Here is a 22,815-nt window from a genome sequence, read left to right on the forward strand (position 1 = left end):
CAATGAATTCTCAGCCTCGGTTTGAGAGCCAGAGGGGCTCTCAGAGATGTTCTAACCCATTCTTTTGTTTTTCTGTTTTTAATTTTACTATTTATTTTGAGTGAGACAGGGACAGCGCCAGCGGGGGAGGGGCGGAGAGGGGGGTGGGGAGAGAGACAGAGAATCGCAAGCAGGCTCCGCACTGCCAGCACAGAGCCCAGTGCAGGGCTCAGACCCATGAAGCCACAAGGTCATGACCTGAGCCAACACCAAGAGTTGGACACTTAACGCGCCCCTGTTCTAATCCATTTCTATACACTTCACAGATAGGGAAATTGGGACTCAGGGAGGGGAAGTAACTTGTCCAATTAACTGCTATGCCTGAAACTTGCACCCAGGTCTCCTGACTCCCAGTCTGAGGCTCCTCCTGGCACATTCAGCAACCTGGCCTTTGGGTACTGGGATTGGCCCCAAATCATAAGTCCTGGCTCCACCACTTAATGGGAGAAGGAGGGGGCCCTTAGCAGGTGGGCTGGCCTTCATTCCCTCACACGGTCAAAGGGGAATGCTAAAGTCAGCCTCACAGGATGAGAAGAGGTGAGGATGTGAACAGCCTGGCACAGACAGCTACAGCAGAAAGACCAGGTGAAGAAACGGAGAAAAGACGGCCACCGAGAAGCCCTTAAAAGAAAGCCAACCTGCAGATACCTTCATCTTGCCTCCAGAACTGTGAGAACGAACTTCTCTTGTCGAACCCCGGTGCCACACCCACTATTGATTGTGGTTATCTCTAGGTTTGGAAGCTCCAAGAGGTGCCCCAGCGCATCCCCTGAATTCCAGTTATACTCTTTCCTGCCCCCATTATACAGCAACAACCCCACCTCCCTGTGGTAACCAGTCATTCCCCTGCCGGGATTACAACTCCTTTCTCTGGCAGCTGGGGTACCTATGTGAGCCCAGTGTGACCAGGCAAAGGCTGTCACTTTAGGGGAGTCCTCACTGTGCCCTGAGTCCAGGAGGGCATTAAGTTGCAGGGATGGAAAGCGCACAATCCCCAGACAGCCCACTGGGAGTGATGGGGAAAGAATCCACCCCTGCTTCCACCTCCTGTCCCCAATCCGAGAAGCCATATCATCCCCGGCTGCAACCCAGCCACCCTCTACTTACTGGGGGATCTCACAGGCTTTGTGTCAGTGACTGAGAGCAGTTCCACGATCCGTCAGCCCCCACCTTCTTCTGTTAGCATGCCATGGATTGGGTTCGGGGAGGGAGTCAACGGCCTGAGCTGCCATCTGATCCAAAGCAGTGTTTGATGCCTTAAATAAAATACACCCTGGGGGCACCTAGGTGGCCCAGTCGGTCAGGCATCCAACTTGACTTCAGCTCAGGTCATGATCTCACGGTTTGTGGGCTCAGGCCCCGCCTCGAGCTCTGTGCTGACAGTGTCGAATCAGCTTGGGATTCTCTCTCTCCCTCTCTCTCTGCCCCTCCCCTGTAGCGCCCTCTCTCAAAAATAAATACAAACACTTAAAACTTTGAAGAAAATACATACTGAGAATACAAACGTGGTGGAATGGTGGACGCCCGGTGATGGACAGATGTGCTTTACAGAAGGAAGCGCTCCCACCCCATTCCCTGGGGGGCTCTGAACCACCCCATTCCCTGGGGGGCTCTTTCCTACTCTGAACCACCGCCCAGCTCTGCCAACTCTCTCCTCCCCGAGGCCGTCCTGACCTGGAAACTAGACAGTGATAGTCACACACTGATTGCAAGAGTAACATAAAATTACTCAGGTCTTACTCTTCTATCCACCGTGAAGCGTACGCATTTTCTCCTTTGCCTGTGTGAGCTGAGCCCCTGTAGGCGAGGAAACAGTGACTTGCGGATGTGAGGTCACCTGGCCCTCAGGGGCAGACCTGAGATTGGAATGGAAGCCGTTTCCTTAGAGCCCCTGCTCCTCACATAAAAAGAGGTGATTGATGCACAGGCTGCCTCCCCCTCCCCCACCCTGCTGGGTCCCCTTCCCCTTTCACTGCACCCAATGCCGTCCTACCTGTTCTTGCCGGCAAAATATATGTTCAGTTTGTCTAAACAACTAAGTTGACCCCAAAACAGCCCCCACCCTGCAGAAGGACCCCTCCCTGAGCAACCAGCTTTATGAAATCTGGTGCTGAAATCTGGCTTGGGGTAGGGGGCAGCCAAACTCCCCACAAATGCTCTTTCAATGTATAAACTTAAAAGTAGCTTTTAGGAAATGGGTGTTTACTCCAAACCAGAAACTAAACATTTGTTCCCCCCCGCTTCTTTTTGTATCTTTGAGACGGTAATGGCTGTGAAGGCAATTGGGGTGGCATTTACAGTTATAAGCAGGTTAATGCTGTTCATCCACTGAGGGAGCACATCGGGGAACAGAAAAGAGCGATTTCGGGGGTGACAGGATGTCACACAGCCCCGTGTGGTTCCCCAGCCACTGGGTGGTGGGGGCTGCGGGAGCTCTTCGAGAACCCGAACATTCCTTCAGCACAACGCGTGACCTCTGCTCTAGCTTCACGTGGATAAAAGGAGAGAGGAGATTCTGACATTCTGCCGTATTTAATGGCTTCCATAGAACATACTGCTTAACTGTCTTATGACCAAAATAAAAAAGAAACAGTGTCCTGAGAGGTGCTTAGGCATCAGGTGAAGGACTGGAATCCTGGGGCTGGCGTGGCAATTAGATCCTCGAGCATTTTGCTGCACAAACAAAGGGCTCCAGGCCTAGAGACTTTGAGAAGGGGTAGGTGGGGTGGTCTAGAACTGCCCCCAGCTGGTTCCCGCACTTGAAGGGGCTGGGGCTGCCTGAGGATCCCGCCACTCCCCCACCCCCAGCTTCAGGACAGCCCTTCCTCAAGGACGGCTCTTGCCTGCTGGGGCATCTCCCTGAGGATCTGGTTAAAATGCAGATTCTGATTCGGTAGTTCTAGAGTGGGCCTCAAAATTGGCTGGGAAGGAGAGAACACAATGAAACAAGACGCTGGGCCCAGCCAAGGTGACTGAGCACAGGTGGAGGACCACCTGACAAATGGCGGAATGAGGGGAGCTGGGGTCTGGGGGACAAGCAGATCCACACAGAGGCCCCTCTCTGCCACTTACTGGCTGTGTCATCTTGTACCAGTTACTTTCCTTCTCTGAGCTTCAGTTTCTTCTTCTGTAAACTGGGAATGGCATTACCTACCTCACAGGATCTGTGAATGGCTTAGATCAGGTTCCCGAAAAGCAGACCATGAGATGAGGCTATGGACCAGTGATTTTGCAGAGAACGTCCTCAGGAAAAACAAAGAGAGAGGGAAAGGGGAATCTGAAAGAAAGGTGAAGCAAGGATGCCGTAGCAAGGTCTTTGCTACCTGAAGTTCAGCCCAGGGATCTGCAGCACCAATCACACCTGGAGTTTGTTAGAAATGCAGAATTTCAAGGTCCACTCTAGAACTACTAAATCAGAATCTGCATTAACAAGATCCCCAGGGATTATGAAGAGCATTGGTAGAGGACAAGACCAGAGATGCCCCAGCAGGGAAGAGCCGTCCTTGAGGAAGGGCTACCCTGAGGCTGGGGGTGGGGGAGTGGCAGGAACCTCATGCAGCCCCCCTGGGCACCCCCCACCCTGGCAGCCCCTGGGCAGCCCTCTGAGGACAGGGATGCAGGTGCTGGAAGTGAAAGCAGAGGAGCAAGGGCATAGAAACAGCCACTGTGAACCAGAGGGGACAAAGTGGGACACTGACAACACCTGCCATAGGTGACCACTAAAGAGAGCAATGAATCCTTTAGGACTTCACCTCACATCTGTTCCCTGCCCTTTGTTTCCCAGTTCCTTGATGCCTTCTCTCCTTCTTTTCAGGCCATGAGCACCCAGTGGGTCAGACAGAGCCATACCGAGTACCTATTTGTCCTGGCTTCCTCCCTATGGGAGAAAGGACCACGACTGGGCTTGGCAAGTGAGGGCAAGTGGACCTCTGTTTAGGGATCATCCATTTGGTTTGGGGTCTTATCGCCCTCCTCAACTGCCTCTGCTGATGGCACCCAGCCCTCAGCCCACACTTGCAGTCTCAGGGGCTTGGAGCAGGCACCCTTCAGCTCCTTCCAGCAGGTGGCACTGGCTCCAGTCACATGGCCATGAGACAAGTCACCTGCTTCTCCCTCTCACCGGGCTTGCCAGGGCCTCTTGCCTTCACTCCTACCTCAGTTTCCCTTTCTTTCACACCACGTCGCCCCGGTGTGAAGCTCAGTCTACTGACTCAGGACCTAAATACAGTCTGCCTGGCTCTCCTAACCACCCCCTGCCCACTCTGGGCTGGGTTCTGTTCTCCAGACACACACGCTGGTCAGAGCTTTCCTCCACAGAAGAACATGGTCTGAAATACCCTGCTACCTGCCCCACTTGCTCCCCAGCAGACACTGATGCTCTATTCCCTGAGCATGACCGTGGCCATGACACTTCCTTCCACCCAGGAGAAAGCTTACCACTAGGTTGCTTCCCTAATGTCAGCCCCATCTGGACGTGGCCCCACATCCCTTCTAAGTCCTGGGGGCCTATGAAACTCCAAAGCAACAGGCAGGTCTGGCTCATGGGTGCAGAACTGACCTGTCTGGTCACACGGGTCCCTGCATTTTGGGTTGGATGCCCTGCTGTCTCCATCTTGCAAGTGTTAATTTTTATAGGGGTTTCCCATTTCCATTTTGCACTGGGCCCCCCAAATTAGCCAGCCGATCCTGATAACACATGATACCTTGCCAGACACTCCCCCAAGTGATCTAACGGACATGCTGACCCCTGGCCCAAAGCACTAGGGAGGGTGAGCATTGTGCCCCCACACTCCACACTCCCCCAGCCCTCCTCACCCCTTTGTGGCCCTGCCCCAAGAGCCCAGTAGATGACCCCTTAGCTAGGATGGCAAGATTGTCACAGGTCAAGAGTGGCCCGTGTTGGGTAGAAGAATCCATTCTGGTCCCAGTAATCTTCATCTAGAATCCCATGCATCAGAACAACTCCTTGAGATGTTTTATCCTGAAGTTTTCCCCTTTCCTACTCCCGTTCGGATGGAGAGCACTGGCTTTTAATTCCAAAGCCAAAGATGAGGGTTGCAGAGAGTTAAGAAGAGAAGGAGGGAACAGGGGCAGGGAGGCCTATGTTCTGCCCCCACCTGCTCCATGTGCCTGACACTTAGGCTCACTGAACTCAGGTCCCATTAATCAGGCTAAGATTCAGGGACTCTGGCAGCCACCCGCAAAGAAAATCTTGAGCAACCTAAGATTCTCAGCCAACATTTACAGCTGCATTATTGCACCCTGGAGACAGAATTCCCAGCCCTGGCTGTATGTGCACGTCACCAGGGAGCTTTCAAACATCCACCTCCACCAGGTACCCTAACTCTGTTGGGTGGAACCCAGGGATGGGGGAGTCTGAAAAGTCCCCCAGGTGATACTCAAGTGCAGCTGAAGTTAAGCGATGCTGATCCAAGGGCCACACTGGAGGCGTTCTGAGTCTATGCCCTCCTGCCTACCCTTTCCTCCCAGCACAATTGGATCTACTTAGCTGCACTGAGCAGCCAAGCCCCATCCACACTGGGTCAGAGGTCATCCAAAGTCAGCAGACCAAGGAGCAGTCAGGGTTCTGGATGTTCTCAGGCAGCTAGTCTATTCTGGTCACTGGTTCTACCAGGACCCTGAGGCTCAGCCCCTGCTCTGCCCCAACTCTGGTCACTGGATCCCCTGCCCTGGGTACTTCCTTCTGGAGTAGCCACTGAGTATGGATGGAAGAACCCAGAGGGTTGGGACAGAAGCTCTACATTCAAGCTCCTGGCCCTGCCACTTACCATGGACACTCAACAATGGGTAAGAAGATGGTGTGAGACAGCTGTTGCTTTTGCCTGGGCAGCATCCCATATGGTCTTGGTGGGACTACAGGTCAATGAGCCCCCTCCCCAGGCAGGAGGTGGACCCTTGACCCAAATGAGGCCAATCAGACTCTCTCTCCCAAGAATGTATATCTTGGGCAGAGTGACCCAATCATTTAAGACAAATTACTCTGCCTGTTCCTTCCAGCAGAGGTCTGCTGGCTAAATCCGGGGTGCCACAGCTTCTGTCCTTTCAGGGAAGTTCCTCAGGTTAGGATGGCTATCATCAAATAACATCAAGGGAACACCAGACAAGAAACAAGTGTTGGCAAGGATGTGGAGAAAAGAGAACCCTTGTGCACAGTTGGTGGGAATGTAAACTGGTGCAGCCACTGTGGAAAACAGTATGGAGGTTCCTCAAAAAATTAAAAATACAACTACCCTATGATCCAGCAATCCCACTTCTGGGAATATATCCAAAGGAAACAAAATCAGGATCTCAAAGAGATACATGCACTGCCTTGTTCATTGCAGCATTAGTCACAATAGCCAAGGTATGGAGACGGCCTAGGCATCCATCTGCAGATGAATGGCTTCACACACACACATGCACGCACATAAATACATGGAAATATCATTCAGGGGCGCCTCAGTGCATCAGTCGGTTAAGCATCTGACTCTTGATTTCAGCTCAGATCATGATCTTACGATTCATGAGTTTGAGCCCTTTGTCAAGCTCCATGCTGACAGTGTTGAGCCTTCTTGGGATTCTCTCTCTCTCCCTCTCTCACTGCCCCTCCCCTGCTTGCTCACTCTCTTTCTCAAAATGAATAAACATTAAAAAAGAAAAGAAGTATTATTCAGCCATGAGAAAGAAAGGAATCCTGCCATTTGCAACAACACAGATGGACTCTGAGGGCATTATGCTAGGTGAAATGAGTCAGAGAAAGACAAATACTGCATTACTACTTATATGTGGAATCTAAAAACATAAAACCCATAGAAACAGAGGAGAATGGTGGCTTTCCACGTGCTGGGGAAGAGAGGAAATGGAGAGAGGTTGGTAAAAGGGTACAAACTTTCAGCTGTAAGATGAATAAGGTCTGGGGATCTAAGGTACAACATGGTGATTATAGTTAACAATATTGTATTATATACTTGAAAGTTACTAAGAGAGTAGATCTTAGATGTTCCCACCACAAAAAAAGAAATGGTAAATTTGTGAGGTGATGGAGGTATTAACGAACCCTGGCAATCATTTTGCAATATAGGTGTACGTATCAAATCATCACATTGTATCCCTTGAACTTACACAATGTTATAGGTCAATTATATCTCAATAAAGCAGAAAAAACAAATTAGAACAATATTAAAAAAAAGCAAACAAAAAAATAGAGGAAACACAAAACTGGAGATCATCCTTTTTTTGAAAGAAATATCTGTGACAACTGTATGTAATTTTCAAGGTTAATGGCATCTTGATTCACAATAATGAAAGTCTTGTTTATCTACATATTAGTGTCCTGAAGCTAGCTTAATTTACATAATCATAAACTGCATTTCAACTGTCCTCATCAGCTTGTTCCCCATTTGATGAAAATGTAAATGGTAATTTTATTTGGGCTCAATTGCATATATACTGCATTTATGCAGCATCAGAAAATAGCATTTTAATTTAACCAGCAAGTTGGGCTCATTACCAAAAAGAAAAGAATATTGGTTAAAACACCAAGTCAGTTCCCCAAATGTCTTTGAAGGGTCTAGTCATTGTTGTATTATTACCCAGTGGGTTTTAATTGTATTTGCTCAATGCTGGAAAAAGCTAGGACTTCACAATGAAAATGTCCTGTAGACTCCAAGCTACAGGTAGCCAGTGGACCCCAGGATTCCAAGACGGCTGGCTGGAAGGAGGCCACAATCGTGCAGGTACTATATCCGGGCACTATAGCTCAGAAGAGTGAAGCCACCGGCTTAGGTCCATTTGCGCAGCTCTAACAGAACAGCACAGACTGCCAGGTGTCTTAGCCCATTTGGGAAACTCTAACAGAACAGTACAGACTTGGTGGCTTATCACAAAAGAAATCTACTTCTCACAGTTCAGGAAGCTGAGAAGTCCAAGATCAAGGCACTGGCAGGTTCAGGGTCTGGTGAGAGCCCATCCCTGGTTGACAGACAGCCATCCGCACTCTGTGTCCTTACTTGGCAGAAGAAACAAGGGAACTCTCCAGGATGTCTTTTTTATAAGGACACTAATCCCATTCATGAGAGCGTCACCCTTCGGACCTAACCACCTTCCAAAGGCCTCACCTCAAACGCCATCTCAGTGGGGTTGGGATTTCAACATACATATCTTGGGGAGAATGTAAACATTCAGTCCAGAACACCCGACCAAGGCCAGAGTGACGATGCAAGTTCAGAGGGACAGGCAGAAACTCTTTAACGTTCACTAGGAATGTCGAGCTTGGGTTCCCAGGGAAGCAAAGGCAAAAGCAAGTTGAAAGGGTGGCCGGGGGCAGAGCTCAAGCAGGGTTCCCTGTGACACTACCCTTCACCACTGCCACTGCAGCGGGCGTTAGCCCACACGTCAGTACCTACAGCTCCCACCTCAGCTGGGGGCTTTGGCACTGCTCTCTGCCAGACGTGGTAAAAGCGTGAGAAAGGCAGAGCTCACAGGCATATCTTCAGAGCCCCCTGAGTTCACACCATCCCTGCACTCCACGGAAGTGGGACACGTTTCTTGCTAATCAAAGTTCTGCCTGACGGCTGTGTCCGACACACTGGCCACCACAACCGTATGACCCACAGCCGGGAGCAGATTGCACTACAGAGAAAATGGCCAAACGCCTGTTGGGTGCAAGGAAGCTGTTCTCGGCTGTGGACCAGCATGTGTTCCTAAGGCACAGTGGGCAAGACCAGAGGTTTCTCTAAGCACAGAGCGGGTCAAAGTGGAGAGGAGGGATGCATTTACTTACGGTGACTGTGAACAGCGCGTCACCCTTTAGAGGTGACCCTAAAGAGCCCTTTAGAGACTCAGACTCTACGGTTCTCGGTAGACCAGAGACGAGACAGAGGCTGCAAGCCCTCACAGCTCCCACGCCTCTCCGCACACGTGAGACAGTTTTCCCGTTTCACAGCGCTTTTGTGACCTGCGCACACCTATGCCTTGTTAGCACTCCACAAGGCAGGCTTTCTCAAACATGCATCTCCTGGGGAGCCTGTTAAAACCGCAGAGGCCCAGGCCCCACCCAACACCTTCTGAATCTCTGCTGCATTAACAGGCATCACAGGTGGCTCTGGGGACCCTGATGAGAAAACAGCTCTTTATCCCTTATGGCCAGCTCAGGACCCAGGACCCCAGGCCCCAAGCAAATTCCTAGTCCCCTTGGTGCAGAAAGCCTTTGTAATACCTTCCAAGGGCAGCTTTCTCTCCTGACTTTAAAATGACAGCAAAAAGTTCTGGTGAGCAAGATCGAGGCCACATTCTCTAAGAACTCTTTGCTGTAATTTACTCTCTCAGATTTACAGGCAAATATCTGATGAGTGAATAGGACCGGGCACTCAGTGATTTCCAAGCTCCAGCTCTTCCCTTCTAAGGACTGGTAATGACCTTAACCAACACAGCAGGGGAGTTAGCCTCCACCATGATCTGGTCTGCAAATGTCTGCAAGAATCACATTGTTCTTGCAACAAACCCTGAGCTGGGACACTTGCTTCTTGTCCCTGGACCCCCGGATCCTGTGCGTTTACACATCTATTGCTTAGGGCAGACTGCAGAGACCTTCTAGTCACTATTCAGGTGCTTGGGGGCAGCCACGTTTCCCTGCATCTGATCTGTATTCTCTCAGCACAATCAACAGCTTCCTGGGTGCCATGGCTCAGGGCTGTGTCATCTTAACCCTGGATCCCAAACTGAAACATACAGAGGCTGTGATACTTCCCGTGTGACACCATTAAACATACCCACTAGCAATAACTCAGGGCTAACGTTATGGTAGTGAGTTCCCTGTCACCGGAGGTATCCAAGCAATAATCGATCTACCATAGATCCGGAATGCCAGCAGCCACCAGCTAAAGCATTAGACCTCTTAACCAGTGGAGTCCTTCTGACTCCAGGTGTGTTTGATTCTGTGAATTTCAAATTTGACTTCTGCCAATGCATCATTAAATACATCCCAATTCTGCCCACACGGCTCTCTGATACTGAGACTGGTTTTGCACAAAGTGGTAAAATACAATTTAAATATCTTCTAAGTGTCAGAACCAGGAGAAAGAAAAACAAATTAATCCACAAAGAATTCCTTTTCAGTGGTTTTCAAGCCAGCTTGTGTCTGTCACCAAACCACAGGTGAAATGCTAATAAAACTCAGCCTGCAACAACAGCATAACAATTTTAAATATGGCCTATTTTTCCAAAGAAATAGAGAGAATGTATTTCCAAACATGGCCTTTTTAATGAGTGCCAACTTTCTTATAAGAAGATGATTACAAAAGAGCAAAGGTCTCCTCAAGACTGAGATGAGGTGGAGTCCACAGTGAATGGCAGAGGGGATGACCCAAGAGGCCCGCGGGTGGGATGGAAGACCCCCCTTTAGGGGATCTAGCAGGAGGGGTCCGAGAGAAGAGGCAACTGGCAAAACATGGTGATGAAGCAGCTACACCTTTCAGCCTAATTTGAAGAGACAGGGCCGCGGGGACCTCACTCCCGCTTTGCACACTGAGCGCTCACAGCAGCACGGGAAGGGGTGTGCTGGCTGTCCCCGTCACAGGGTCAGAGCACGCATGCGGGGTCCCACAGCACAGACGCTGGCCGCCTGCTGCCCACATCAGCCTCCCCCATGCCCTGCACCGCCTACCCCACCTTTCTCAAACACACACATCTTTCTCCACTTCCCCGCTGTCGCGCCTTCTCTTCTTATCTACCTCGGCCTTGCTCCAAACGCAGTTTCAAAAATCACCTCCTCCGTGTCGTCTTCCGTGATTTGCTGTGTAATGTTGAATACTGCCTGCTGGGGACTTAGGAGCCTCCAAATTTGCCCTCTGCCCGCCCCTTCCTGAGGGTTCCCACTGGGATGAGGCTATTAAAAGATAAGCCCAGGCAATCCAGCCATTTTCCGAAACTTGCAGAGACGTGGATACTATGCTCATGGCCTGGAAGGCAAGGACCTGGGCCTGTGCTCTGGAGTCAGGCAGGGTCACAATCACAGCCCAGTGGGCACCCTGCTGTGTGATCTCCGAGTCTCAATTCCCTCAGCCGAGACACAGAGATAACAGTTCCTCCACTGAGTTGCTGAAAGGTCGTAATGAAATAAAATCGGCAGGAGCACCCAGCAGCACGGTTCTCAATAAATGCCATTGTCTTCCCCTTCGTGCAGAGCTAGCTACTGTGCGATTTTAGATCACACGGTACCTCAATCTTATCATCTGTAGAAAAGGCAGGCATGCTCTCGGCTTCTTATTTCACTGCTCAAGAGAGAAGCTTATTTAAAAAAAAAAAAAAATTATAATGGACTTCATTTATTCCAATATTTACTGAATATTCCATTTATTCACACTATCATGTCAGTGTGAAATAGTCATCCATTCTTCCTAAACAACGCAGGAATTACCGGCTGTCATTTCTAAGAGGATTAAGAGATCGTCACCCATTAAGGACAAGCTGTTAGCAGGGAAAAGCAAGGCCCCTGGAAGAGGCCTGGTTCCTGGGTGTGGGAGGAGGAGGGGCCCACACTCCTTCTGCTGCCCAGGGGTCCCCCCAGCTGTGTGTGTAAAAGGGTCTCACATAATCCCCACCACAACATTTGAGGCTGGTTGCATACTCCATTTTACAGATGAGGAAACCGAGGCTCAGAAAGGTTTGCTGGGTTCAGGCTCAGAGCTCTCGGCTCACCTCTGCCGGAGCCACTGCGGAGGGATAGCTGCGCTGTAGAGAAGGTGGAAGCACGTGAGATTCTCCAGCGCCACACAAGGGACATGGAAGGACAGGAGTTCCTGGAGCACCCACCTCCCTCCACTTTCAGAGGGGGGAGGGGAGATGCACGCAAGGAGAAAAGCGGGGCTGTTGCAAACAGCAGGACTCAAGATCGGGTTCATGACTCTCTCCTATAATCCTCTGCAATACTGTAGAAGCGCCAGTGTTTGAATCCACATAGGAAAGAAAAGCAAAATTCGAGTATCTTCATGCACTCATAGAACACAATTCTCAAGGGTGTCTCAAGGTTAAACTAGAACAGTCCCAGTTTATGCAAAATAACGGTTTACTGTTGCCCCACTTGCTCTCAAGAGTATCCAGATACATAAGATCATCCCACATCTGTGGTTCTCAACCTTGGTGACACATTACAATCACCTGGGGAGCTTTGTAAACAAGATTAAGTCAAAACCTATGGAGGTGAGATCCAGTCATTGGTCATTCTTTTTAAGCTTTTCCCAGCGATTTTAATTGTGCTGCTAAGACTGAAGGCCTCTGTCCCGGGTAGAAGACACGACTCCCTTCTTATGCAAAGGGGACTCAGGTGCAACGATGGCAGTTCACAGGTAGGACCCCAAGGAGCTCGGAGCTGCTCTGCCCACGGGAGAATCGGGCAGCCGAGCAGGGAGCACGTGGCTGGGTCCAGCTGACCCCAATCAGGCTACACCTGCTGTTCATCTGCCTGATTGAATTTACTTACCTGCCTACTTCTGGAAAGATCGGAAGCTCTGTGGCGGTTCCTGTTGGGCACCAGCAGATCATTAGTGCTCACCCGGCTCCCACAGAGGCAATGCGGGAAGTCACTGGTTTCACCTTGAAGTGAAGAAGGAGGACCTGGAGAGACAGATTTTCCACACATTTTGGAGAGGTTCTGCCAGAGAATTCCATCGAGGCATGTGAAGTCAGGCTACTACTGGCAAGAGCAGCGCCAGAGCCCAGGGTACAAATGTGTCCTGCACAGGGTCTCCGGAACAGATTGTCTCCAAAACTGCATCTATCCTAATTAAGGCTGCCAGGCAAGTCTCTGGCCCCTCATCCAACTCCAGGGAGGTTCTTGGAGAGAAAAGGGCTGCCCTCTCCTTGTCCCCGCCACAGAGAGCAGAGTCTGTCCTCAGGCGGCTCCCCTGGGTTTTGAATCATTTTTACAGCTCTGGCATTTGCTTTCCGGACTACAAGACGTTTCCAAGAGCAGAACATAACAGGGGAGGTTTGAGAGATTTCCTCTTTCTAAAGAGGGGCAGCAAACATCACTGCAGCTAGACCCGGACGGATACATTCCAGCTACATAACACATTACACTTCTCAGCGTTTTTCAGACTGTATCCCTAACAAACTCTCTGAGAGTGTATTAGGAGGTTGTGTTCATGAAATACTATTTGGGAAGCTTCAGAGTATATGGGAAACCTTTGTCATTCGTGGATGTAACACTCACAATTTTGACTCAGGAGTGAGAAACGTTACCAAATTACTTCCCCATAAAAGTAAAACAATTTATCACACACACACACACACATCTGTCTTGTGATTTTCAAACTTTCTGATCTTTGCCAATCTGGAAAATGAAAACGATTACCTCCACGTCATTATAACTCTCTTCTTTTATTAGCAAGACTGAATAATTTTTCACATGCCTAAGAAACAGTTTTACTTCCTTCTCCGTGGACTCCATTTATATCCTTTGCCCACTTTTCCATTGGGCTCATAATTCTTATTTATTTGTAGATTCTCTTTCTATATGAGAAAAACCAGCCCTTCCTCTGCAGTGTGCAAACAACTTTGCAGTTTGATGTCTTATTTTGATTTTATTTACGGTCCAAATAGCTGAGTCCATTTTAACGTAACTGAATGTATTAGTATTTTCCTCTGTAGCTTCTGGGTTTTGAAACTTTAGAAAGTCTTATAAGGAAAACAACTTTCATTGTTTCTTTAGTATGAGATTTTGATGGGACTAAGCCAGGCCCGAAAGCATTCAGTTGAAAAATATTCAAAGAAAATCATGACCAAATGTCACTCTTTCTGTGTGTCAAGATCATGGCACCCAAAGAGAAAGCCGACAAAATACATCATCCATTATCAGATTTGGTCCATGGTGGAGCTTCCCATCTGAGGGACTATTTCCCATGAGATAGCATGATCTAGAATTCCCAGCTCCTGGGCAATTAAATGCCCCTCCATACCGAGGTCCTGGTTACATTACTCTTATTTATTTGTAAGCCATTCTAGAAATTCTTCTAAGATTAGGGGGGTCTCTTTCTAGCAAACCCACAACTGCCATGTCAGTTGGGGTCTCCCAGAAGACATCAAATGGTGATAACTGCATGCCACAAGTGAGACGGGGCCAACATATATACCAGGGAGACTTCTTCTGTAGGCATTTAGATGTGCTCATCTGTTTCTAGGGATTCCACTGCTCTCCTAAGTCACCAAACCCTTCAACAGGGCTTCTGCCTCAGTTGCCTATTTGGTCTTCAAATACACCCCTGGACATGGATGCCTGCCCTGAGCATCGGCACGGCAGCTGGTGGTCTGACGTCAACCTGCCCCAGCCCACGCCACCCTGTCAGTCCTGCCTTCTCCCTCCAGCCAGCCGAGACTCTGGGTCAAAGAACCCCTCCTGGAGGCGTGTGAAGAAACACCCACATGTGGGGACAGGCTTTGCCCAACTGACTCTTACAGTGTCATGCAGATGCTGGGGAAACTGAGGCACAGGACAGGTATGAATCTGGTGGTAAGGGAGCCTAGAGCCTCTCTTCAGCATTAAAACAGAGACTCCTAGGAATGGAAACCTGGCTTTACCCTCATCACAGCACCTGTTTTCCCTTCCAAGTCCCCAAAGCCTCTGGACTTCAACCTGGGACCCAAGCATGTGACTGGGTATCCTGAACCCTTTCAAGGTCCTGCAAACAGAGCTGGTCCGTTTGCTCAGACTTCCTTGCTTGGGTCTCCAGGACACCTCCTTGCTCTTCTGAGCCCTCTCCTCAAAAAACCCTGGCCATTTCTCAAGTTTTCATGGGGTATAGAAACATCCCCACCAATTGATCTTGTGGTTAGGATAGCATAGTTCCTAAATGAGAGTACTCCTAGCCTGAGTGATCATTTATTAGTGCAGAAGAAAGTTAAAGCTTCAGAGAGGGTGAGCCTTACCCAAGGTCAAAATCTTGTTGGCTTCCAAGCCAGATTCAGAGCCCAAGCCTGCTGATTCCCAGGCCAGTGCCACTCCACAACCCGCTGTGGCTCCCAGACCAACTGTCTCCCACTTTCTTGAGGGACTCTCCTGGTGAGAACTCTGGGGGTTTTTTTGTTTATTTGTTTGTTTTTAATTCTATCTGGGACGAAAAGAGAACAGGTTGACTTTGTAATGTCGTCAAATATTAAGCTTGATTTCCCAGCTACTGACATCCAAATTGCCAGTGAGCTTGAAAGTCCCGGTGGAGGCTGCTGGCTGTGCTGATAGAATGAGGCTTGCAGCTAGGGAGGAGGGGAAGCATCCCTCAGCTTCAAGGGGAGACGAGCACGAGTGAGGGGTGGGGGGTGGGGACTGCAGAGCAGGTGGCCGCCAGGAAGCCAGGGACAGGGCAGCAGCCCATTAAAACAGTTCAGGGTAAGGGTCCTCCATTAAAATTTTAAGCCACAGGCACTTCATGACCATGCACACTTGAAATGCTGTCCCTGGGAGACGGAAGCCAAGAGGCTGTTAAGGGTATTGTGTGAAGTTGCCAAAAATTGAAACCATGACGCATCCCTTGTCCTTCGGAAATTTTTCGAAAGAAAAGTTCTCCACGACATGGAACACACTGTGCAAATGGAGGAAGGAAAAGAAAGTTTTTCTGAGAGTCACGCCAATGTGTCCTCATTATTTGAGAGGGCAGAGTCAGAAAAATGCCTGGAGTGAGAAAAATGGGCTCTCGACACTAGAAAACTCTGGATTTGGTCTCTGGCCTCACACATTTGTTTACTGGGCAGGGAACAACCCTTTGGAACCTTGGTTGCCCCATTTGTAAAATGAGGCTAATAGCACTTTCCTCCAAGGGTTGTATTGAGGAGTAAATGGACTGTGTTACAAAGCACCTGGAACGGGAGCCCACCTCATGAGCTGGTGGTGCCTCCTCTCCTTTTAGAGCTTGAAATGGCCTTTATGATGTGCTTATCTCAATGCGTTCATTTTTCATACGGGGAAACTGAGTCCCAGATGTGAAGTGACTTACCCGTGGCCCTCAGCAAGCTCCAGGCAGAATCGAAGTCAATTCTTCTGATTCTCCCGCATCAAGAAACACCTCCTCTCAAACTACCCCCTCCCTGCTTCTCCCCAGAAGTTCACCATCTCTTAAATAGTCAGCAGGAGGGAGGGAAAGACAGGTGGCTGGGTGCCACTGCCGTCTATCTTCACCAACTGCTTTCTAAGGCAAGGCTGATAGTTAACCCTGCAACCCAAGCGATCCCTGTGTGACCGCCTCCGAGAAATCTGAGTCCAGTGAGAGGAGGCATAGAAGGAAAAGAGACAGAGGGGCAGAGGGAGGAGAGACAACGAACAGCGGGGAGCGCCAGAGGGATTCTCGTGAGATGAAGATTCGCTCTGACATTGTTTTCAAACGAGTGCAGGGGAGAGAACCACAGACAGCGATGGCCAGATACGCAGAACCAATGAGGGAGAGTACAAATGCCCCTGAACTGAGAACACATCTTCGGAGAGGAGTCCCTGTGAGCAAACGGTGCTTGCTGACGTACAAAGGGATTGGAGGCCCGGCCAGGCTTCCGACAGTGAGTGACGTCACGGTGGAGGCATTATCTGGAGTTGAGTAAGCCAAAGAGCTCTTGCTTTTGTTTCTTTTTGTCCTCTGTCTTGATGGAAATGTTCTGATCTTTGCCCTCTCATATACAAGTAGAATTTAGCTCTTTCCACACACTTTTGTGTAGCATTGGGGGTATTTCCGATAACTAAAACATTTTCTCCTCTAAGAAGCTGAGGGATGGAGTGGAGGCATGTGCCCACCACCCACCCACACCCCGATTTTACTGCCCTGCAACCTAAGTTGGCAAAACACTCCCACGTGTGTCCTCAACTACTCTCTATTACCACATTCATGACACGTCTGACACCACGTGGGGCTTTTCCATACATCAAGTGTCACAGACTATGAGTCTGGAGTTCTCTCTTGTCCAGCAAGAGAACAGAGGCAGAACTGAATATGAGAGAGGCTAATGTCTGGGAGGAGACAAAAACCCTGAACAAGGGTTTCGTCTCCATATTTATAGAGCTTGCAAGATATTACCCATGTGGTGAACGTGAAGAAAACAAGATCTCACACATGCGAACATGGAGAAGACAACTGATCATCATCAACTTGTGTGTATAAGAAGCAAAGGGTCAGGGGGCGCCTAGGTGGCTCAGTTGGTTAGGCGGCCAACTTCGGCTCAGGTCATGATCTCGCAGTTTGTGGGTTCAAGCCCCGCGTCAGGATCTGTGCTGACAGCTCGGAGCCTGGAGTCTGCTTCTGTGTCTCCCTCTCTCTCTGCCCCTCCCCCATTTGCTCTCTGTCTGTCTCTGCCTTTCAAAAATGAATAAATGTTAAAAAAGAAAAAAAGAAGAAGAGGAAGAAGAAGCAAAGGGTCGGGACACCTGGGTGGCTCAATGGGTTGAGCACCTGACTTCAGCTCAGGCCATGATCTCCGAGTTCAGGAGTTCAAGTCCCGCATCCGGCTCCACACTGACAGTGTGGAGCCTGCTTGGGATTCTCTCTCTGCCCCCACCCTGCTTGCTTGCTCTCTCTCTCTGTCTCTTTCTCTCTCACAATAAATAAACCTAAAAAATTTTTTTTTAAAAAGAATCAAAGGGTCTGGGGGGAGAGTGGAGTTTGTGATCAAAGTATAATAGTATATTGGCATCAGATCGAAAGAAATTTTACTCATGATCCCATTAAATATCTCACCAGCTAACCTCGGGCGTTTTCACCCCGTGATGGTGGCTTCCCACCCTAAGTTTTTTCTAACCCATTTATGTAAGTAGAGCCTATTCCCCACCCCCCAATCGAGCACTTCTCCGACCCCAGCTGTGTATCCTGCAATTCACGTGTCCTGTGTGTCTTCCCAGAGACAGCACCAGGTCCCACAGATTAAGGACTCAGTCCCACAAGACCGACCCCACTTCAGATGCCAACTGCCAAGTCCAGGTTGCCTCCTAGACTTCTGACCAACTGGCTATAAATGGGGCTTTCTGTGACACCCCTCCCCCACCTTGGGTTCCATTATTTATTAGAACAGCTTGCAGAACTCAGAGAAACACTCACCTATGTTTATTATAAAGGATACGATAAAGGATACAGATGAACATCCAGATGAAAAGATGTATCTGAGGTACCTTTTTGACCCTTTCTGGGTCCAGAGGGTCCTGAGCACGGGAGCTTCTGTCCCCATGGAGTTGGGGTGTGCCTCCCTCTCAGCATATGGATGTGGTCACCAACCCAGAAGCTCTCTGAACCCCTTTCTTGGGATTTTTATGACAGCTTCATCACATACACACGATCAGTCATTAACTCAATCTCCAGCCCCTCTCCCCTCCCTAGAGGATGGGAGGTAAAGCTGAAAGTTCTAAGTTTCTAATCGTGCTTAGTCTTTCTCGCAACCAGGCCCCATCCTGAAGCTATCCTAGAGCCCACCGAGAGTTTCCTCATTAGATAAAAGACACTCTCAGGGTGCCTGGGTGGCTCAGTTGGTTAAGCATCTGACTCTTGATTTCAGCTCAGGTCATGATCTCACAGGTTCATAAGACCAAGCCTGATGCGCAGAACCTGCTTGGGATTCTCTCTCTCCCTCTCTCTCTGACCTTCCCACTTGTATGTGCGCTCTCTCTCTCTCTCTCTCTCAAAATAAACATTAAAAAAAGAGTACTCTTATCACCTAGGAAATGCCAAAGGATTTAAGAACTCTGTGCCAGGAATCAGGGGCAGAGATAAGATATTAGACCCAAAGATGTTCCTGGTGCTCTTATCACTTGGGAAATTATAAGGCTTTTAAGAGCTCTGTGTCAGGAATCAGTGCAGAGACCAATATGTCTATTTTCTATTATTTCATGCAACCCAGACCCTGATTCCACATGTGTGAGGTATCTACTAGACCCTTCCAGGGAGGAGGCTTGGCCTCACAGAGGGTACGTTTTAGCTGGAAGGCAACGATGAGATTTGGAATAAGATTGTTTATGAATAAGAAAGAGATGATACCTAGAAAATCAGGGAATGAGGGGAAAAGGAGAGATCTTAGGAATAATTCAATCCAATTCTCCAATATTACAACAGACACTTAGTGGACCAGAGAGGAGAAGTGACTTTCCCAAGGTCACACAGCTAGTCTGTGATATAATGGAGACTAGAACCTGCGTGCCTCACCCAGCTTGTTCTCATTGGTGACTAAAAGGACTAGAGGGGGTTTCATCCATCTTCTTGCGCAGATAAGACTCTCCTCCTGAGCCCAGACCACCGCTCAATCAGAAAGAACCAGAACTTGCATGTGGGTTTGTCGTTGTCTGTCACAGTGAGCTAAAAAACCCTGGGCTACTCACTCTGCCTCCCCTGGTCTCTGTTTCTGCAACTGGACACCTAGGAGATGGCCACTTGGACCACAACATGGGCAGTCTAGCAAGAGCTAGCACCCACCACTCATTTTCCAATCCGAGGCACGGACTTGATTTTACTGTGTGTTGCGCACTATTCTCAATGCTTGAACTTGCATGTCTTTCCATCCTTGGTACAACACTATGCAGCCGGTGCTTCTCTGACCCCCATTGTACAGTTAAAGAAACTGAGACCCAGAGAAGCCAAAAAGTCTTCCCAAGACCACGCAGCTGGCAAAGGGCAGACCCACACTTAACCCTAGTCTCGCGTGCATACTTGCTATTGACAAACTCCTAATCCTCTCCTTTATACCATGTCCCATCCATTCATCACCATGACCCACCTGGGTGGTTACTGACCCCATTTTCCAGTCACAGAAACCAGCCTCAGAAAGATTGAGTGACTCACTCAAGAACAGGAAGCTCATGTCAGGCACAGTTGGGTCCAGGAATCCATAGGTATGACTCTGCATCCTTGTTTTGAAGACGGCTGCCAATCCCAATGTGTTTTGATGCTGTGGCTTACTTCTGGCTACGGGGAGCGGGGGGAGGCGGGGGGAATGGGTCAGTAAAAGTCTGAAGCTGGAGGTGAGTGTAGGATCTGCCCGGCAGAAGCGGGCAGAAGAAAACAAGGATTTGGGGACTGCAGCTCTCGACTTCCTGGTTTTGCAGCAGACATGGTATTAAGCGATAAAAGTCTGGTTGGCACATACGACAGGGTGACAAGACTCTAAATGACGCCCACGAAGTAATTACCACCATGTCCCATGTAATGTATAACTGGGTCTCACCGTGTCCGTTAAAGTGTCGCAATGGAGACACTGCCCACTGGACCTCACCCTGCCCTGTAAGACCGTTTGGAGGAGGGCTGGCGCTGCCCGGGCCACCTATGCTTTCATAAACCAGAGCTCCCCGATGTCATATAAACATACGTGTTCTTGTGACCCGGCTTCATGGCTCTCACCTTTTACCTTCAACCAACGGAACCACCCCAGCCCCACTTCTGGTCTGCTGGACACTGGCCATAATAATGTCTACTGGCAATTGCAATAAGAAATATATTTTCTACATCAACTGAAATTTTGTGGTGAACCCACAAAGCATTTCTGGCATGCTGGGTCCAGGGACCTGCAAGGAATACCCTTCATCCACAGGTCCATGACAGAGGGCGTTTTTAACAGCTGGCATTAGCACATGGGCTGGCTGGGGACTGAGGGTCCCTTCCCCTGGCGGGGGCCTTAGGACACAGATCATGCTGAAGTGGCCATGGCAGGCTGAAACCCTCCAGAAAAGACTGTCCACCAGGGGACTCTGATGATTTGTAATCAAATTGTGTTTTATTAAAGAGAAAGTATCCAGAGGTTTCCCGTGGCTGCGTTCTTGCAAATTAAAGATAATGGAGTCAACAAAGAACAACTGGAAGTCAGATACCAACATGTGAAATGAGCCCAAGGCAGCTTCATCTCTTTGGATGCTCACGTGTGGAATGTGGGTCCTGCTCAGACAGGAGCCAGGCGGGATTCTATCTTTGTCCAAAATCACAGGCACCCATTAAAAGCAACTCTGGTGCCAGCTGCCTTTGACCATAGCCATCTCTGACTCTGAGCCAGTCTCTGACCCTGCCTCTCATCTTTAAAAGATGGAAAGTTTGTAGGGTGACCAATGTCCCATTTTGCCTAGCACTTGGGGGATGAGGAGGATTGGTTCTGGGGCACAGGATTCCATTGCAAGAATCAGGAAACTTCTGGACAAAATAGGACAAGTTGGCCACCCTATTGGGCCTCCCACAATCCCTGACTGTGTCGACATTCTGGGATTATTATACTATGACTGACTCTAATATCCTTACATTACAGATCTGTAAGAACCCTTGAGCCTATAACAAATGTGTCATGAGCCCAGTAGAGTTTCCAGTACACAGCAGGGACTCTCAAGTGCTGTCCCCTCCTGTGTTCCTGGCCAAGCACAGTGGCCTCTGGCTATTCTGAAACCTTGGAGTCCTGTGATGGTAAAGTCTCCAGAATGTTACCACCTGCAACCCTCACCCCAACCTCAAAGGCTGGCAAATGTCTCTGTTCCAGGTGAAGAAACAGGTGCCCAAAGCAGGTGTGTGATTTGCTCGAAGCCAAATGAACTCTGACTCCATCCTACGTCCTGTATTCTAAGCCCAGTGGCCCCTTGGCCAAACCAGGCTGCTGTGTGCCCCCCCCCCCAACACACACACACTCAGGTGTGAGCCCAGGGGGCTGCAGACTGGTGAGCCCTTGCCTCTATTGTGTCTGGGTTTCCCCCTACCTAGAAGCACCTGCTTACTGCCTGCTTCTTTCCTCCAGAGCACCCCACTTCCTCTGTGCCCACTCGCAACCACACGGGCACCTTGTTACCCAGTGGAGGGAGGGGTGGTCACAGTCCCAGCAGCCCTGTGTCCAGGGATCAGCCTCACCCCACAGCAGGAAATCCAGGCCCTCCTTATGTCACCAGGAACTCAGTTCTCGCTCCCCACTCATCACCCCCCAAAAACCACCCCGGAGAAAGGGAAGGGCCTGGAAGGGTAGACAGGCAGAGGGCAGGGCAAGCAACACCCTGCCATAGACAGGGGCTCCAGGAGCAGAACCGCTGCAGCTACGCATCCGCTGAGGCCCAACTGGGCTAGAGAAACCTGCAATCCCAGCCAAGAGGGATGGAGACCCAGGAGGAGCCGGGCCTGGGAGAAGGCGGCAGTGTGTGATTTTTAATTTACTTTTTCTTGCCCTGAGACAAAAATTAATTTGACTTGGGAAAAAAAAAAGGTAACTTTTTACTTGACTTTTGAAAGTAAAATTTCTGCAACTCTTTTTCCACTTAACAGAACATTTCCTCAACTTCTGAGGCATAATGTTAATATGCGCCAAAGATGGGGAATTCCCTGAGCTCAGCTCACATATCACCGAACTGATTTTTTTTCTTAATTTCCCAGTAATACTGGCTGGGTTATGCTAACAGGAGAGTTAACAGCTAATTTTGCTACAGGGAAGATAATAACAGGAAATGATCTTTAATAATGAATTAAACAGACTCCTTGGATCCCGATTCCTTTTATTAGATAAGGTCAATGGCATCTTAAATGAGCAAATCTATCCTAGGCTGGCAACAAGATACAGAGAAAATTGTCAAGCTGACTTACAGGGGAGGGCGTGAGCTCTGGAAGAGAATCTGATGCAGCAGTCAGAGCACGAGCTTCAGACACAAAACTGGACGCCAACCCACACTAGCTGTGTGACTGCCCCCACCTCTCTGAAGCTCTCTCAGCTGTTCCTGGGGACAATAATCCCCACCTTCCGGGCCTTCGTGATCATTACACACTGCGTAAAGTGTGTAAAGCCCAGCACAGTGCCCGGTGTGAACAACACCACTGT

At 49.3% G+C, this 22,815-nt stretch overlaps 1 long non-coding RNA gene across 2 annotated transcripts in view; it reads right to left on the minus strand.

Moving 5' to 3' along the window:
- Nucleotides 1-22,815, minus strand: part of LOC132690317 (uncharacterized) — an 809,984-nt gene that overhangs the window by 665,285 nt on the left and 121,884 nt on the right. Inside the window, exon 1 of one of the 2 annotated variants that reach the window (XR_009615340.3) lies at nt 12,518-12,645. The exons of the other annotated variant lie outside the window; for it this stretch is intronic. This is a non-coding gene — a long non-coding RNA (uncharacterized LOC132690317). Of the gene's footprint in view, nt 1-12,517; nt 12,646-22,815 lie in introns of those variants that run through there. 2 annotated transcript variants of the gene reach the window in all.

Source organism: Panthera onca, chromosome E2 (assembly GCF_046562875.1).
Source record: "Panthera onca isolate mPanOnc1 chromosome E2, mPanOnc1 haplotype 2, whole genome shotgun sequence".
Taxonomy (NCBI): Eukaryota; Metazoa; Chordata; class Mammalia; order Carnivora; family Felidae; genus Panthera; species Panthera onca.